Consider the following 14,878-nt stretch of genomic DNA (forward strand, 5'->3'; position numbering starts at 1 on the left):
ACTTTAAAAACAAATCGGTCAGGGATGGTGGTAAGTCCTGCTGTAAGCGCAGGGGACTGGACTCCATGATCTCTTAAGGTCCCTTCCAGAGCTACCAGATGTGTGTTGCACTGATCCACTGCCAATAGCTGTAGATTTGCTGTCTCCCAGTTTTGGTATTCATGTTGTCTTAACCCCTGTTGGGAGTGGGCCACGTTCACCCTGGCTGAAATAGCAACAGAGAATTCTGTGCTAGTCTAGATACTATCAAAACAAAAAAGCAGTAAAGTGTAGTAAATGTGTTATTCCACACATTAACACGTGGTTTGAACCAGGATGCAAATTTTATAGGACACTATGGGGGTTCTATTGCATACTTGGCTTCATCTAATTCTTGACTCCCCCCGACCCCGCTCTCTGATTTGCTCACCTTGATAATTTTTTTTTTCTGATTTGTCAACCTTGATTACTGTTTTTGGTTCTCTGTTCCTTAAATGTTGAGTCTGTTCTGGTCTGGCTACGGTCTGAAGAAGAGGGTCTGTCCCACGAAAGCTCACCTAATAAATTATTTTGTTAGTTTTTCAAGTGCTACTTTACTGCTTTTTTGTCCTGATTGAATTGATCTCGTTAGCTGTGGTCCTCCGCTTGCAAATGTAATGCTCCAGTCTGTGCATGTGTGTGTACCTGCCAGACTGAAGTTTCCATTTCCTGCACCTGGTGCAGTTGGTTCCCACGCATGAAAGCTGATGCCCAGATGAATTTGTTAGTCTTTAAGGTGCCAATAGACTCCACGTTTTTGCTGAACCAGACTGACACTTGTATGTGTAGTGATTGCTTACAGAAACAAGACGATACAAAATAACAGATGTTGTTTGTGGCATTTTATGTCCTTATCTCAGGAGCTGAATCTGCAGAGACTTACATAGAGGCGTTACCCCAGAAATGTGAGCAGTGCCAGCATGTGCAGTCGGTTACTCGCACGTGTAAAGTGAAGTGTGCTTAAGAGCCATTTAGGATGGCGAAGTTTCCACTACCGGTTGAACCTCTCTTGTCTGGCACCCTCAGGACCTGACTGGTGCCAGACAAGAGAATTTGCTGGATGATGGGAGGTTGATATTTGCTAGCACAGGGCCAACACTTTCACTGCTTACTGGGCTCTTAGAAGACACTTGGAGTAAATTACAGCGAAGTAACAGCACAGAACACTGAGAACCAGGACTGGTGGCTGGAAACAAACTTTATGGGACCACAGGAAACTCGGCTACACCCATGATAAGGGGTCATCTGGCTAACTAAAACCATGCCAGATTACAGAGTTTGCTGGACGGATGAGTTCCAGATAAGGGGTTCAGCCTGTAGTTTGTTTTTTTTCACAGTTTAAATAGTCGTTAGTGGCGTGGTTAGTGTTGCAAGCTCATATTTACAAGGTTACGGAGGTTTCATAAGGTTATCCCAGAACTAATCTTTCTGCTCCATTGACTGCTGGTCCCATTTGGCGGCCAGTTATATGGCTACAAATAGGCAATCATTTCATTTGACTTACTTCGGATTCACATTGGTGTGAGCTGAATTTAGACCCCTTTGTGTTGCTAAAAACTGAGTGTTTTCTATATCAGCCATAAACAGGAAGGGAATATGATACGAGGTGCGATATTACCTTTTGGTGTCAAGCTATCCCATCAGCAGCTACTCGATTCTTTAATTAAAAAAACTATTAAGGTGTAACATTTGAAACTGATCTAGGCAATTACATCATCCCTGGGGGGGATTTTGCAATGCCTACTTGCAAGAAAAGAATATCTTTCACTAATGATTTTCCTCATTCATCTCTGCTGATGAAATCGAGCCTGTTACCTGTGTTGTGCTGGGACAAGTGAATCAGAAGGTGTTTTCCTTAAAACTGAATGAGTTCTGTACAGGAACTCTTGTATTCCGTGCTGACAGATGAGTACCTACTGTGGCATGAGGCAAAAACCATGGAACATGTAATCGTTAGTCTAATCTCTAATGTATAGGCCTTGCTATAGCTGTTCAGCACAACTGGGATGGAGGATCATTCCATTATTGTTGGGAACATGATGAGGTTGGTGACAGGTTTGAAACATGCATTGTTTAGATTTTTCAAGGTAATCTAGTGATCCAGGAAGTCACAAAAAAAAGACTGTAGGTTTTCTGTGAAGAAAATTACATGAACCCAGTATTATAGTATAGTAGAATCCTGCAAGTTATGAACATCTGGAACTGGACATTGTAACTCTAAACTAACCATTGAGGTTGTTCTTTCAAAAATTCACACCTCAACATTGACCTGATACAGCTTTGAAACTTTACTATGCAGAATAAAAATTCTGCTTTTCTCTATCTTAATTTAAATGAAACAGCAGAGAAACCGTTGCCTTGTCAAATCTCTCTCCAAAACTTTTTCTTCATTGTTCTAGGAGTTTACATTTAACACTGCTGTACTGTATTTGCTCTTTTAAAAAGAAAAAAAAATCCCTGTTGGTGCCTGATTGCATATTCCCTGTTCCAAATGAGGCACGTGATTGACTGATCAGTTCATAACTCTGGTGTTTGTAGTGCTGAGGTTCTACAGGAGATGGAGCATTAAGAAGGAATGTGGTCTAGTGGTGGGAACCCAGAAGTAAAAAACAGGATTACTGAAACCCACCAATGGGAGCTGAGATATTTTCTTGGGGACTGTGGGCAATACAGTACAGTTTCTCAGCTCCCATTGGCTGGAAGCTGAGGAACCCACCCACCCACAGCGCAGAGAGCCACCTGGATCAGACAGGGGCCAGGGCTGCTGGCAGTCTGGGAAGCCTGCCTGAGAGAGCTGAGGGCCAGGAGCTGGTTAGATAAGGACCTCCCGGCCAGAGCCTGCTTCTGGCACTGCGCCCTGACCCCATCCCAGACCCTGCACCTGCTCCTACATCCCTCCCCCAGGCCAGAATCTTCTCCTGCACCCCAATCCCCTGCCCCAGGTCACTATACAAACCCTCTGCACCCTCCTCCCCTCTGCCCCAGGTCACAGCTGCCTCTCAAAGCCTGTACACACTCCAACACCTCTCCGCCAGGCCAGAATCCTCTCCTGGACCTGTACCCCCTCCCAGACCCTGAAGCCCAATCCTCTGCCCCGGGTCACTACCCCCTCCTTCACCCAAACTCCCTCACACCCACCGTATTCTACAACCCAATCTCCTACTTTGAGCTCCCTTCTGCACTCAGCTACCATCCTATACCTGACATCCCCGCCCTAGAAAAGTGCAGCCCTTGACCACTCAACAGAACCTTGGAGTGGCTCCCCACCAAAAATGATTGCCCAGCCCTGCTCTCAGAAATGGATGTAATGCTATTCCATGTTCACAGGAAACACGTGAGGCTTAAAGAATTCATGTTTGCAAAGTGCTATGAAGATCTCAGATAATGCACGGCATGTCAGTGCGATTGTATCGTGTGCCTGGCAAGATCAGTGTGTTTCCTGGGTTCCTATGTGCAGTAGTTAGAGAAATCTTGTGCCTAGTTTCATCGAGTTGTTTGCTGAGAGAAAGGAGTGGCCAGAGTTCTGATCTAAAGAAGTGGGTGTGTCCCACGAAAGCTCATCACCTAACAAACTATTTTGTTAGCCTTTTAAAGTGCTACGTGACTGCTTTTTTGTTTTGATAGAAAAAGTGGCTGTTCTCTTTCGTGGGGTGTGCGCACAGGATCAGGCCCTCTAACTGGGAACAAAATAGCAGAAATCTGGAATTCTTAATGGCCCAGGTATCATGTAGAGGTGCGGAAAGTACCCAGAAAGTTACTTGAGTATAAGTGCAGCTGCTTTCACTTCTGAGTACTTGAGTACAATAAAGATGTGATGTGAGTGTGCTTGTGCATGCATACTTGGATAGTTTTCCAGAGGGACATCAGTGACTTGTACTTAAGTACGTTCTCCCAAAGCAGCTGTATTTTTAATCAAGTAACTTTTTGGTTACTTTTTCTACCTCTGATATCATGAGAGGTGTCTGCTTTGCATCCACCCTGCACTGAACAGTGCAACCTGGAGATTAAATTAGAGATAATTTGTCTCTTAAAATCTGCCACCTGTCCGTGCCCTGCTGTGGGTATTTCCAGTTGAACCGAAGGCATAAATAGCACCTTTCCAAAGAAAATGTGTTCTTCCAACAACAGCGAGCAGTTTGGTTTGTGCCAGCTGCTCCTACCTGTCTGTGGGCAACAGCAGTACAGTTTACTGACACCATGTTCTCTTGTGCCGTAAGCTGGCAGGGGAGAGGAAACAACCCCGTGCAGGTGTTGAAGGAACCTGTAGATGGTGCACTGAGGGGACCACTGAGCTGGACATGAGACGTCATTGGGGGAAAGGGAAAGCTTGCAACAGCTGCACCCTGCAGCTGAGAGCAAAGCAGCGACTGCGAACACTGTGCAAAACCTTGGCACCTGACCAGCCTTGTTCTCAGGGAACCAGCTGGGTTCTCATGAACCTTGTGCCTGTCTGGGGTCAGAACTCCTGCTGAGTGGGTGTGGGAGTTCCTTCCATTGGATTTGGCCTGGATCAGCTTCTTCACATTGACCTCGCTTTCTGTTAGCTATGCGAGCTGCCACTGTGGGAGAGAGATCATACGTGGGAGCTGGAGATAGACCATGCACAATGGAATCAGAGGGACAGGCAACGGAAAAACTATTGTCATGTAACCCCCTCACTCCCGATATATAAACCCTGGATTCTAGAGGGTATGTCTACCCTTATCAGGAGATCGACCTGGTCAGGCTCAATTTTCCAGGGTTTGATTTTGTGCACCTAGTGGGGGAACATGTGAAATTGAATTATTGGGGTGGACAGTCAACCCTATACTCCTCAATCTCACGAGGCGTAAGGGAGGTCGGCGGGAGAGTTTACAGCCAGGTAAATAGATGGTTGATATGTTGAGTCCATCCACACAATTGCCATACCTGGAATTGCGTATCTAGGATCAACTTCAAGGTCTAGTGTAGACCTGGCCTAAGTGCCTTTTCCAGTGATCTGAACAAGTGGGTCTTTCCCATGCATGCTCATGCCCTAATAAATGTATTAGTCTGTAAGGTGATACAGGACTGCTTGTTGCTTGCTCCCTATAGACACACAATGCTCTTGGCTGCATCACAGAAGGGGCTCTGAGGGCAAAGCCTAGAGATGACAGCGATGGGGAGCCAGCCACAAAAGTAACCGAGCTAGGCCATGGTGCCTATGGATTTCCCCAGTTTGCCGTGCCAGTGTACGCTGAGTGACGCACACAGTGATGTACCTGGGACACCTGACTTTTGGCACTGGGATCCCTGAGGGCAGATAGTGGCTTCCATTGGTTGGTTATTAGCCTACAGTGGAAGCCAAGAAGCCTTTGAATACAGACAAAAGAGAGCTATTTCCCAGTGAGCAGAGGGGCCTGGTGGCTTGGCAGCTGTGCTTTGCCAAGATACCATAGAGAGAATATTTCACCCATTGAGAGGATGGCTGATGTCGCAGGTCATTCAGTGGTGGAGCCTTAGTCACGTCTTTAGTGGTGTAAACTGGTTAGTAAACAAACCGGGTGCAAACGACAAGTGGGAGTGATGTCTTGCTTCCTGTGAGTGCATACACACACACACACACACACACACACACACACACATATATATATATATATATATATATATATACACACAATACCACATGTAACAGCTCTCCATGTTATTTATACTAGAGCCCCTGTTGTAGCTCTCTTTGCAAGCGGAAGTTGGGTTGGAAGAAGGTTTCTAGAGAGAAATCTGTTGCCAGGTCCCTTGCTGGCTGGGGGGTGGGTCTGGAACTGGCATGGTGCAGGGGCTGGGCTGGGTCCCATGCTGGCTGGGGGAAGGGCTGGCACAAGTGCGGGGGCTCTGCGGGGGGACTGGGCTGGTCCCCACGCTGGCCGGGGAGGGGCTGGGGCTGGCACAGTGCGGGGTGAGGTGGGAATGCAAGAGAACCTTGGCTAGACAAACAGAAGGACAGACAGCGTAAAAACAACATATACAGTAAACTCTCATATCTGGCAGCCCTGGGACTGGGAGGTTTGCCAGACATTTAAGTATTCTGGATAATTCGGAGCTATACCTAGCAACGCAGAACGCTAAAGAAAAACAAGATTAGGTATTAAGAAACAAACAAAAATGTTTGCAGAGTGCTTTATTTCCCAGCAACTTGTCTTATACATGCTAAACTTCTACTGTATTTATTCATGTTTATTTCACTATCCTGTCCTTATGGAAAACAGAACTAAAATTTACTTACGGTTAAAATCCCAGGTATTTGAGAGTTCGGGGTGATAGAATGCTGGATATGAAATAGTTACTGTATGATGATGTGGGCTGTTATCCAGGTGTATTATAACCGTGCCGTTATAACCTGCTAGCCACAGGCGTTAAGGGATTCTGACAGCCACTTGGAAAACCGAGGCTGGTTTGTGACATTATCAGAACCAGGAGAATTGTTTTATAGGCTTGAGGCTGCACCCTGTCATCCTAGTGCAGGCAACGCTGCAGAGCAGAGTGGAGTCCTGGACTGGGCCCTGAGTCACAATTTTGTTGCCGATTGGATTTTAATTGATTTCCTGCACATTCTGTTTGCATTTTGAGAGTTTCATTTGTCAGGCCTTGGTCACCTGGGGGGAAACCCCGTTGAAAAGCAGTTAGCATTTGGAGTGGGGTGACCATATCCTCCATTCCAAATATGGGACAGGGGAGGTTTTGGGGGCGGGGGGCAGTGGCTCCCTGGCCACAGCTGCCAAGGGCTGCCGCCCTGGGGGACTCCCTGGCTGCCCTGCACCTCGGGGAGCTGGGAGCTGAGTGGCAGCTGTGCCAGTCTAGTTCCTGGCTCCCCCAAGCTGCAGGGAGCTGGGTGACAGCCATGCGGGTGTGTTCCTGGCTTCCCCAAATACGGGGAAATTAGCCCCTTTTTAAAAAAAAAATTGGGATGCCTTCCTGGCGCCTGAAATACAGGGCTGTCACGGCGGAAACAGGACAGACGGTCACCCTAACTTGGAGGCAAGTTCGCAAAAGCACACGTGCAAAGCTGCATAAGCCCTTTTGGCTGCCTCCAACTTCTGATTTGCATGCACAGTTAGTGTGGATGCACACCTCCAGGACTTGCATTCGTGCATGGGAGTTTGTGGGTGTGAAAGCCTGGCCATGCAAAAACGTGTAAGACGACAAAACCAAAAAAACCCCAAAACCATGGCACTTCGAGAGAGAACCAGCAGCTAGGGTGGTGATTTAGTATTGCATCAATTCTGTGCCTACCAGAGGCAATGCATAGAGGGGCTATGCCATGAGGGGATCACATGCCAATGCTGCTGCTGAGTTTGTGCTGCGCATGCTCAGTAACATCTACTGAAGCTGATTCCCTCACTCTGCCACCCACCCCAGGCTGCTGGCAGGTTTGGTTGGTCTCTTGGTCTCTCCATGCCAGTGATATTGCTTCTGGAAGAGACCTCCTGCCTGTCTGTTTAGCAAACAGCAACCAAAATAACATCCCCACTCTGCTTACAAATACACTGAAATCTGCCTCCCTAGACAGCCATCTAATTAAACAGCGTGATGAAACTTTGCCTTGGTCCGCCCTGTCTGAAGACATGGGCTGTCCCTGGGACACGGCTTTAGAGTACGTCTGTATAGTAAACCCTTGACGTACATGGCTTCAAGTTGCGGATAACTCACTTTAATGCGAGTTAAGCACAACTAGACGCTGCTGTGCAGCTACTTCTCCCAGCCACACGGCTGTCAATCTGGTACTTCCCCCTACCTTCCCGCAGCAGTTCCCCCAGCAGTGCGTCTGTCAACCTGGCAGACACGCAGCTGGTAGAAGGCAGGGAGAAGCAGCCAAGGAAACTGACCGGCCCTGGATCCCATCTCTCCCCCTCTTGCATGACAATTGGAGTTACGCCCGGGTTGCAGGAACACAACCCCCACGTAACTCAGGGTTTACTGTACTGCAGGAAACCACCCTCAGCTAGCCTGTGTCAGCTGACTGGGGCTGGAGCTATGGAGCTACACGTCAGTATAGAGATCCATGTTCTGGCTGGGGCCCAGGCGCTAGTCTGAGTTGCCACCGCTGTATGTAAATTTCTTAGGGATTCTACAATCCATCCTCAATCCTTCTGTTAAAACCACTCCAGCTTTGATTCTGCCCCCACCTATTTCCTTGTCGTGTGTGGGAGCGACAAGAAATTCCAGTCTAGTGCAAAAGGCCCTTTTGCATGACTGCTTTTTTGTATTGTGAATATACAGACTAAGACAGTTACCTCTCGGCGACTATTTGACTATTGTTCTGCTTGTTTGCACTGCTTCAAGTGCCAAGCCCTCTTCCTTTCATCTGCAACTACTGCAGGTGGGCACGATGCTCCTGCCTCTTTTGGACAGAGCCCTGTCTGCGCTGATTCAGAGAGGATTCCGTCTCTGGTTGCAGCAGGAGAGACAAGCTGTTCTGTTTGCAGCATCTATAACCGCTCATGGGTGGACTTGAACCTGGGACCTCAGGTGTTTAGTGCAGGAGGCTCCAGTCTGAGCTAAAAGCCAGCAGACTCTCAGCTAAGGGTGTAGAGGAGGCTCATTCTTTCTCTCTCTAACTGGTCTAGATGCCCCTACATGGGACAGTGAACCACATCCCAAGGTGTTTGGGTATACGTGCACCGAGAAATCCCCTGTCTGAAAAGGGCCCTGCAGGCAGAGCCGTGAGGACAGAACTGACCTGGGTTTATGCAGTTCTGTTAGAAAATGCATCAGGTAGTCCAATGACTCCCCTTCAGTTTTGTCCCACCCTCCCACTCCACTTTACCAAGCAGGAAGGCTGGGCTGGTGGATGCACTTCCTGTGAGTCAGGAGATCTGGGCTCTGTTCCCAGCTTTGCCAGAGATTTCCTGGCCTTGGGCATGTCCCTGCATGTCTCTGGGCCTCAGTTTGTCCATCTGTGCCATTTATATCCTTGCACAATCTGGTGTGTCCGTCATATGTTCTGTGGCTCTTTTCCTTCTCACCTTTTCCTGGTTGGTTTCCGTCAGTGTTCCCACTAATATTTTCTATCCAAGGCCAGAATAAATTTTGTTGGTTTTTTTGCAGTCAGGCAAGTGCAGATATGCACCACCCCAGAAACACATGCTGCCAGCTGTGAGTGGCTGCGGGTGCTCTCGTAACCAGCTGGGCAGTGCCTGAACCTCTTCTGGGTGTCCGCCCAAGAACTCAGCTTATAGGGAACACTGGTCTCAGTCCATATCACTTCTAGGTAGCATCACAGTGTTACTCAAGAGAGTCTTTCATCATAGAGGGCCCAGGAGGAAGTCAATAGAGGTACCTCAGGGAAGTTTGTGACCCCTACTGTATAAATGGTGACAGGAGGGGGCAGGGGTTTCATTGCGATAATCAAGAAGCTGACCATTGACAAGAAAGAAGCAGATTTGAGTTGCTGTTTTGTTGTTAACCTTGCATAGAGGGCTACAGTGTCTCTAGCCAGGAAGGCTCAATCCAGGACCACCCCACACCTCCTCAGGTCCCCCTCCCCTCTGGAGTCCAGCCAGGACCTCTGCCCATTTCACAATCTGCAAAGAGAAGGGTGGTGCCTCAGGTGAGACCCCAGGGGTTTGTCGGTGCTGCCTGCTAATGGCGAAGGTGAACTCCATTGCTGGCTCTCAGCCCGTGGTGCACCCCATGAGAGTGCAGTACTTATGCCAGTCATTCCTGGAGCCTCCTTACTGTGTGTAGTATGAGTCCCAGCTCCACATGCTAGAGTTGAACTCCAAGCAGCTGTAGGCGTCCTGTTGGAACAAGCAGCCTCCACTGACGTGCAGCAGGCCCTGGCGAGAGCTACTGCACAGGAGATGTTAATAACTAGAGTGGCTCAGAAAGGTCCCAGTCATAGATCGGAGTCCAGCGTGCTGTACTCTACTGGAGGAGCCATTTTTGGCATGAGCTATTAAATTAGGCCCTTGGTGCCACAGTGTCAGGGCGACTGCATCTGTATTCCTGCTCCGTGGCCCACCAAAGGCACCCAGTTCAGGCTTCTGGATCCCAGCTGTCCCCACTCTTGGGCAGAGAGCCACATCTCTCCCTCCTGACCCAGGAATTATAATGCTGCCCAGCTCGCTGCCTTACACTGTGATATCCCTAGCAAGCCAGACTGTCTAAAATACCAGTGTCTATGTTTCGCTTTCTCTCTGAAGGCTGCGCCCAGTGTGTTGCTAGCAATTGCAAGTTACCACCCAGTGCATTTATTGCTTAAGGTTTGATTTCAGAGAACTCAAGCTCAAACAATAGAAGTTCCTACACACCTGCTAAAAGATCTTGCCAGCGACCGCCCAAACCCACATCTGGCTTTTCCACGTGGCTACACGTTCATCTGTCGTCCAGCCTGATTCAGAACAAAGGCTGGATGGATCAAGCTGTGTAAAGAAACCACTGAGATCTTCGCTGTCTGTAATATGCAAAATCAGCAGACAGGGAGCCTCTCCTCTGGGCGCAGCTTCAAAAGTTTGGGTTTCTGCACAGCCAGAGTTGGGGAATTTGCGTTAATTCATTAGCAGTATCAGCCCAAGGCCCTAGCAAAATCCCAGTATGGATGACTGCGTTGTACCGGTCCAGATTCCCCCTGCAGTCTCAAGGGAATGTGGCATCTTTCTTCACTTCCCACCCTAAAGCACTCGCGTAGAGGTGCTGTGCGCTGTTAGATAGATGTGGTCGTCCCAAAACTGGCTGCACTTCGGTGTTGGACAACACGGTTCTTTGGATAACGTTGCAGGTAGTTTGCAAAGTTACAATCTTCACAATACAGGCTTTTATTTCAATTGCCTCCTCCTGGACTGGGACAGATTCCAGGCACTAGTTTGTAAGTTCTTTAATGTAAGCTGTTATAACACAAATATAACTTAGACACAAGATAATGGTCATGGATGCATGATTGAATGAAACAGGCTACTATGAGATGATTATTTGGGTTACGGTAGCACCCACACGATGCATATCACACATGCCTGTCCCCAGGAGCTCCCAGGAATGCCTACTATGCCTGTCTCTGACCTCGCAAACACTTAACACATTGGCAGTTTCACCATTGACTTCCACGATGCTGGATCAGACCCAGGGTGAAAGTGCTTCAGTGATTCTCTTGAAGTCAGTGGGACAGCTCCTGTAGAACACTGGAATTGGAAGAGATCTCAAGATGTCATCAAGTCCTGTCTCTTGTCCTCACAGCAAGACCAAACACCACCTCGATTGTCCCTGGCAAATGTCCATCCAACCTGCTCTTAAAGATCTCTAATGGTGGAGATTCCACAATCTCTTTAGGCAACTTTTCCCAGGGCTTAACCACCCTGACAGTTGGGAAGTTTTTTCTAATGTCCAACCAAAACTTCTCTTGCTGTAATTTAAGCCCATTGCTTCTTGTCCTGTCATCACAGGTTAAGGAGAATAATTTTTCTCCTTCTTTGCAACACCCTTTTAGGTACTTGAAAGCTGCTATCAAGTCCCCTCTCAGCCTTCTCTTTTCTAAACTAAACAAACACAGTTCTTTCAGTCTTCCCTCAGAGGGCATGCTTTCTAGATGTTTAATAATTTTGGTTGCTCTTCTCTGGACCTTCTCCAATTTCTCCACATCTTTTCTTAAATGTCGTGCCCAAAACTGGACACAATACTCCAACTGAGGCCTAGTCAGTGCAGAGTGGAGCAGAAGAATTACTTCTCATGCTTTGCTCACAAAAATCCTGTTAATGCATCCCAGAATCGAGTTTGCTTTTTTTGCAACAGCGTCACACTGACTCATATTTAGCTTGTGGTTTCCTGTGACCCCAGGATTGTCCTGCAGTACTCCTTTCTGGCCAGTCATTTCCCGTTTTGTATGTGTGAAACTGATTTGGTCTTAAGTGGAGTACTTTGCATTTGTCCTGATTAGACTTTATCCTGTTGGGGTGTTTGTAAGGTTGGAGCCTTGACTCACAAATTTATGGTAGCTGGTGGTAGGACTAGAATTTGGGTGCCTTCTGTTTCTATTAAAGATGGAGTCCTCAGCCCACCTTGTCCATTCTGATCTTGGTTGGTGAGGGGGAGGGGTAGCTCAGTGGTTTGCGCATTGGCCTGCTAAACCCAGGGTTGTGAGCTCAATCCTTGAGGGAGGTCATTTAGGGACTGGGGCAAATAGATGCCAGAGATGATGCTTGGTCCTGCCAAGAGGGCAGGGGACTGGACTAGATGATCTCCTGGGGTCCCTTCCAGTTCTAGAAGATGTGTATCTCCAATTACATATATATATGGCCTCCTGCTTTGCATAGATGTTCTCATTGATAAAGATTATGGGAATTAACACAAACATTTCTGGTTGGGGAGTTAACTATTGAAGGAGCCCTCCACGCTCCAGGAGCATTATGAAGGAAGTCAGATCTTGCATTTGCTCAGCCAGAAAATCCAGTGACCCGAATGAAGTTTAGAAAAATATTTCTCTCTGTTACCAATAAAAAGCACCTCCCTGACTTCTGCAAGTATCTCTGACACTTCTCCTGAAGATGCTGCAGCCACACACCCATTCTCCGGCATGGCAGGAATTAAACCAGACAGACAAGAAGAGTTTCTTCTGCAGCAGCTTTTGGAACTGGAGCTCGGATCAACAAGCTGGAATGAAACTCCCAGGGCTGCTCAGCTTTGAATCCAAATACACACAGTGTGGTGGGTGCCTTGCTCTGTTGGAAGCACCAGGGTTGGGTTTTCTGCTGGGACGCGTTACGAGGAAGGTGGGGCTTGTTAGAATCTGTCTCTGAGCAAGGACATTGTCTGTGAAAAGTGAACTCCCATGCTCAGTGAGAAAGCCCTGGCCTCATCCATTGAGCGCAAGGAAGAAAGAATCTTCTTCTTTCTCTCTGCTCTCTCGAGGCCAAATCCTGGCCTCATTGAACTGAATGGCAAAACAGCTGACATTTGTTGCCCCAGTACTTTTCTGTGGTGCAAGGTGCTACAGAATAACCAACATCAGATTCTGAAATACCACCTTGGGTGGTGACAGTGTGTCACCCAAGGTCAGGGAATCTGTGGTCCTTTTGTTTTGCTTTTTGGCAGGGTATGTTAAAGATCTTGCAGGCCCCTCACCCCACCCCGCTTCTGCACTCCCAAGTGCTAGAGTGGGGATCAGCCTTGACAAATACCTTTTATTTTTAGCGTATTTGCACAATCAGACGTGCTGTGGCGGTGTCTCCCTGTGCTGGCAATTACACCATCTGGCTGTGTGGATGTGCCCTTCATGTTCTCGGGAGATCGAGGAACCCTGCTGCTATTAAAAAATGCAAAATTCTCTGTTGCATTCCCCATTAGGGCTGCAATTACATTCGCAACTACGCAGCTCTCGCTTGCCACGTGTGAATTGCCATCGCTGAATGCTTGGTTTCATGCTTCTCCTGTGTCCAGTCATCACTTACACATGTACAGTACAGCTGGACAAGAGAGGCAGTGTTGCAAAGGGGCCTTTTAATTAAAAAGTGTTGACAATAAAGGAAACCCTCTAACATTCCTTACAGGCATATGCCATATGTTTGCTCCCAGGTCTCTGCTGAGGTCTGCTCTGTCAATGCACGTAAATAGGCAGTTTTGTTTTAAAAAGCAAAGGCTTCTGGGATATAGGTGTATCACTTTTAGGCTGAAACAATGAAGTAACTGAGCCATCTGGCAACACAATTTTAGAGCACACTGGTTCTGGTAAATGCCTGCAGAGTCTAGCCGAATGTGGTTGCCAAACATGTATTGAGCTGCATAGATTTTTCTTCTTTGGATGCTGCCTTGACTTCAGGCTTCACTTGGAGTTTAAGGTCTCTTCCCTGCTTCTAGGTCTTTTGTTAAATCATCTTTGAGTGAGAGGCACTTGAGGTCAGCCATAAATACCTTGAAAAGTTGATCTTGGGAGTGGGAGTCAAATAGTCCAGGTGGACTATCTCAGTGGTGTGAACTTTATCAGCCAGGGATGATCTTGAACTCGGGAGATCTGGGTTCAATTTCCAGCTTTGTCAGATGATTCCCTGAGGGAATCTGGGCAGGGCAATTGGTCTGTCTGTACCTTGGGTCTCTCCTGGCAAGTGGAGATCTGGCTTCTGTTCTCCCACCCTTTCTGTGTTGTCCATTTAGCTCGCAAACTCATCAAGGCAGGGACTCTTACCGAGTGTATGTACAGGACCTGGTGCAACAACGGGGCCCTGATCTCAGCTGGGCCTTCATGGGGCTATTGCCCAGCAGATGAAGACTGAAGAGTCGGTATTCATACGGGGAGGAAGGGGAATAGTGTGTTGGTCAGTGTATTTAGACAGAAGCTGGGAACTGGGAATCCTGCGTTCCAGTCCTGGTTATGACACTGACTGTTTCAGTGGCCTTGCACAAATCAGTGAAGCAACTTACCCTGTAAGCTGTCGGTGTAGGAGAGATTCAAATACCACCCAGTTGATTAGTACAGCGCCTGCAGCCTGTGTTTCTGTGGGTGGTGCACATCTGCACATGCCTCGGTGCACATAATCTGCACACAAATGGAAAATATTAGCAGGAACGTTGAAGTAGAGTCCAACTTTTCAGAGGTGGCCTCTGGTTTTGGGAGCCCAAATTCAGAAGATCTGTGGTCCGATGATCTTCTTTTAACAGTGAGGTTCCCACAGGCTCCTGAAAGAGCTGAGGGCACTTGGTACCTCTGCAGACTCAGTGCATGGTGCCCAAGCTGGGCCTTTCCAGCAATAACCTCCATGTACCATACAGCTTCCTGGGAACTGCCCACCCCAAATGGCAGCTACTTTCTTTGCATCAGCCCTTAAGGCTGTGGAGCTGGTGGGAGGCTAGAGTGGGTTTCTGGGCTGCACATCAGTCTCTGTGCCAATACCCGCTCCTCGCACTCATAATCCTTTGTCTT

General features: G+C 47.9%; 1 protein-coding gene across 3 annotated transcripts in view; it reads left to right on the forward strand.

The window, feature by feature from the left end:
• The window catches only part of NCMAP (non-compact myelin associated protein), a 35,676-nt gene that overhangs the window by 9,343 nt on the left and 11,455 nt on the right, over window positions 1-14,878 (forward strand). The window lies entirely within an intron of this gene.

Source organism: Carettochelys insculpta, chromosome 24, assembly GCF_033958435.1.
Source record: "Carettochelys insculpta isolate YL-2023 chromosome 24, ASM3395843v1, whole genome shotgun sequence".
In the NCBI taxonomy this organism is placed as follows: Eukaryota; Metazoa; Chordata; order Testudines; family Carettochelyidae; genus Carettochelys; species Carettochelys insculpta.